Raw genomic sequence first — 4,848 nt, forward strand, 5'->3', positions numbered from 1 at the left:
GATGGGCCCTCCACTAAGAACAATAATGATGGATTCTCCACTAAGAGGGACAACATGATGAGCTCTCCACCAACATATCTCTCTCTCTCTCTTTCTCTCCCTATATATATCTTCCTTCCCATCCATAAAAAGAAAAAGAAATTTATCTTCCATTATCTCTTTCTCTTCCATTATCTCTTCTAATCACTCCCTCCAATCCCTTTCCTCAATATATTCTTCCATCCCTCTCCCTAATATTCTTCTTCCATTATCTCTTCACTCCCTCAATCACTCCCTCTAAACACTCCAGAGAAAGCGAAAGACGGCGGAGCGGATCGGCGGCGGCAGGATTTTTTATATTTTTTTGGATTGGGCGGAGATCTTCACCACAGGTAGGTGCATTGTTCTCAAAATATTTCTGTATTTTTCCGAATTTTTCTGATTTTTTCCGCAAATTGTGTTTTAAAAATGGAAAACTCTTCAAAAAAACATCTTTTGACGAAGAAAAATTAAATTATATACCAAACAGATTCTAAAATTAATGAAATTTCGTGGGAAAATAATATGTTACTGATTCATTTTACCATGAATTTTTAAAGATTTTTGGAGTTTATTTGGTATATTATTTAATATTTTCTTTGAAACTTATCAGATTTTAGGAGAATTTTTACTAACATCAGATCATCATTAAAATTCATAAAATTTTTACAGTAGTCTTATCTTCCATATTACTTGTTACTGTAAAATTTTCGTGTGATTTGGATCTGTTTTAATATGGGATGTAGTGTTAATTTATACTCTGGTCTGGAAATTGTAAAATCCGAAATTGGTAGTAAATAATTTCTAAAATTCATGAAAATCTCACTGCATGCTATTTTGATTCATATAGTATTTCTGTAGAAATTTCATAGAATTTAGAGTTATATTTCTACTAGTTTATGTGTTAATTGTGCAATCTGGACATTTAATGGTTTAATCAAGATTAAATGTGAATTTAATGTAAAAATATGCAAAACTCATCCTGTAAGCTACATACATTTTCATCTTGCTGCTGTAGAAATTTCAAATCATTTCGAATTTATTTGCAACAATTTCACTTGTAAAACCGCTCATATGCTTAAAATTGATAAAATCCATGGAAAATTCGAAATTAATTGAAAATCATATAAAAATTCCTAAAGAACTTTAAAATTCTGTCACATGTTCACTCCTTAATCCATTGAAACAGAAATTTTAGGATCTTTAGATTTTCCTGGAAAAATGGCCCGTGCATCCATAATCGTATCCCAATTGCAACTTGATCTTTGACAATTTGAATATTTAAGTTATAGCATGTTGTTGGCTCCGAGGTTAGTGTCCACGGAAATCCTGAGATTCTGCCAGGCAATAAGATGCTATAACCTAAGTATTAAATTGCACAAGGAAAGAGCGCACGATTCCCTCCTTTGGATGCCATTCAAGGCCGAAATTGGTGAACCCTAGAACCATTGGTAATCCTTAAATGTCTAGAAACTGAAAATCTTCGAAATCTGAAACTCATTAACCTCGAGAACTTAAATCGATTTATCTTGTGTCTTTCGGAACCATTGGATTATGGTTTCCAATCTAAGAACCATTAGAGCCCAATTTAGGAACACTGGTGTCGTGCCGTGTCCTAGGTTTTAGGGAGTCCTAGAGTTAGGAGTCCAGCCTCATCACGGACGCTTGCTATGAATAGCAACCGTACCATAGGTCTAGTTACACTAGTCACCCAATCTTTCCTTAAGACAAGCCTAGTAAACTAGGATGTAGGCAAACCTGCATTAGTCTAAGGAACAACTTGCATTTAGATAAGAATCATACAGCATCTTAGATGAAATCCTAAGATAATAAAATCCTCAACTTGAATTAAATAACTACTTTTAAAACTGTTGAAACAGTCAAATCCGTTTAAGTCGGTGTCCTAGTTGAGTTAGGCATAAGTAGCTTAGCTTAGGTGCACCGAACTACGTCGACTCTGATCCCAGTGAGGCTTGGGTACGTAGGCAGCTTGGATGTCAGATGGCATACCACCCGCGAGTCGGCACCACAACAAATTGTGGTGTTTTGTATATTAATTTTCTTGTAAATACTTAATCAAATCAGTTAGGGTTTTCCATGAAATTAGAATTCTAGGAGAACTTTCACTTAGAATGAATCCAGACAAATTAATAAATCAAGATACACATCTAGGATTCACATTGAAATTAGATTCTAGGATGCATGTCACTTAGTTCGCATATTAACATAGAGTTGAATGAGCCATTTAAAATAAATTTAAAAGAGTTAGCTTTTGGAATCGAAGACCGATTATCGGGCAGGAATGGTGCATGTGGTGGATAAATCCCCATACCTTCCATTCTTGTTACCAGGTAGCGAGTCTAGATTTCTGGTTAATTACGGGTCCTAGATCCCATATCTAGGTGGCGACTCTGTCAGTCTCTTTTATGTGGAATTCGGATTGCCTTAGTGATCCCAAGTTCACATAAAAGACGAATCTAAATCAACACTAAGAAGCACACGCCAATCGCGTGGGTATTAGAGACCAAGAGAGTGCATGGCGGCTCGCGCCCCACCCCTCTCGCGGGATCGTGTCCCACAGTCTGGCGACTCTGCTGGGGACCACCTAACTTCATTAAAATTTCAAAAGATAATTCATTTGAATTTAATTTAACTGGCTCATAAAAACTCTATACTTGTTAGATTAGTTTGTCTCGTTTTATTTTCTCATCACATTTTACTCGAACTTAATTTAACAAAACCTGAAGGCATCATAGATTGCGCGAACTTATTGCACACACTTACATCACTTTCATCTAAACCCCTGCATCTCACATGCACACACGTCCTATTTTAGGAACCCGGAGTGTTATCTAGCATGGTTGACTGGGATTTCATCACCTGGTGCCTCTGTGCTAGAGAAGCATTCCACCCTTAGCCTAGTACCTTTATGGTACGTAAACGGATCTCTTGTTCACGTACTGATACGCCGGACACTGGTACAGTATATCGAACAGGGATTCGCGCTAAGGGAACTCTTGGCCTTACCCCTAGATTAACCCACACATGCATGTAGTATACGAACACATGTGCATCACGTGTGTGAGCCTAGTTTAGGATATCTTACCCATTTGTGTCTAGATTAGGCCGTAGTCCATTTTCCAATGGCTACGATCGGTCCTTAGATACACGAACAAAGTCATGAGTCGAGATCCTCTCTCCACTCCGCTAGATTAGGAGTAAGGTTGATGCCTTCAGGTAACACTGATAAAATGTGTGAAGATTAAAAATTTTCCCTTTGGGGTTAGGATATAAATCCCATCATTTTCAAAGATCTCATAGGATTAGTCATTCATGATCTATCCGTTGAAAGCAATCTTATACTATCTCATCTAATCTCTTGATCGTGCGTCTTTCATTCTTCTGTCATACGATTCGATCGTATCTTCATGCCATCCCCTAACTGGCAGGAGCAGAATCTCACAATCTTTCGATTATGCAATCTCATGATCTGATCATGCCTGGTCCAGATGATCCAATCTTGCTTGTACCCTTGGTCTTTTCTTACTCTAAGGGCAACCTTTTTCAAGAATATTTTGCTAAGTCCTTCAGAGTTCACTATCATAATCCTTGAACTAGGGGCATTCCCCTATGCGAATCAGTAATCATGGTCAGTACAATTGTTGAGTCCGGTCTTACATTTCAAGGTCAATGCCTAGTCCAGGCAAGATATCTTCTGCTTCTCTTTTTTATTTAGAGTTGTGAATCCTGAGAATGTTCAGGATAGGTCATCAGATGTAATAGCCTTTTCTTTAAATAAAAATTTCAGTTCCAAAAGTTCATTGGTGTCTGTTTCTTAAGTGTGCTTCTGATCTTAAAATAAGACTCCCTCCTCAAATGAGGACAAAATTGACGAAACTCCACTTGAGTCACAACAATTACTTGAACAAGAGGAGGAGCGCCAATTCCAGCTTTTCAAAGATGAAATTGAAGTGGTAAACACTGGCACTGAAACTTTGATTCAGTGAATGCCGATTGAAAATACATTTCCCTCTGAGGAGTGTGAAGAATTGATAAAATTATTTCAAGAATAAGAAGATTGTCTAGAAAAGCTACAATTGATACCAGGGGCAAGACATTGATGGAAAGCTCAAAGAAAATGAAGAAAGTGAGAAGATATATGCTATACAAGGGCCATAGAGTGGAAACAACTTTCATATTTCCAATCAATGACCTTGGTTCTCAAATTCATAACATAAAGCCAACAAATTCAAGATAAGAAGTTCAAGAGCAAGCATTGAAAAGTGATCATCAGATATCAAGAGTACGAATCCATAGATGGAGGATGTCAAAGAACAAGTTTCGCTCTATGAAAGTCGAAAGCACGCATAAGAATCTTGGAAGAAGAAGATCCATTATCTCTTACCTGGAAATGCCGTCAAGCTCTGTGGAAAAAAAAAAGAAAAAAAAAATAAATAATCAGTACCAGAGGGACTCTAGTAACCTAGATCGATTCTCAATCTGAACATCGGAAGGCCTCCTTTGGCCGAATAAATCCCAAAATCAGAACCCAAGGTCAAAAGAATACCGGTTTGCAAACCCTTCGAGCCTGAATAAAATTTTCTTGAAAACCCATCAAACTAGGGGCATTCCCCCGAACTACGCGAGACCTGATCCCTACACTGGGGTACGTAGGCAGCTCGGTTAAACTGAGTTCGGTCAATTCAAAAAAGAAAAGCAATTCAATCAATCCAAAAAAAAAAAAAAGAAATTCAATCATTTCAGAAAAAAAAAGGGGACAAGTTCCTAAAAAAGAGAAGTCAATTATTCCAGAAAGAAGAAAAAAAAAGA

Source organism: Tasmannia lanceolata, unplaced genomic scaffold (genome assembly GCF_043159265.1).
Source record: "Tasmannia lanceolata isolate RefF3 unplaced genomic scaffold, GAP_Taslan_0.1 ptg000008l, whole genome shotgun sequence".
Lineage (NCBI taxonomy): Eukaryota > Viridiplantae > Streptophyta > Magnoliopsida > Canellales > Winteraceae > Tasmannia > Tasmannia lanceolata.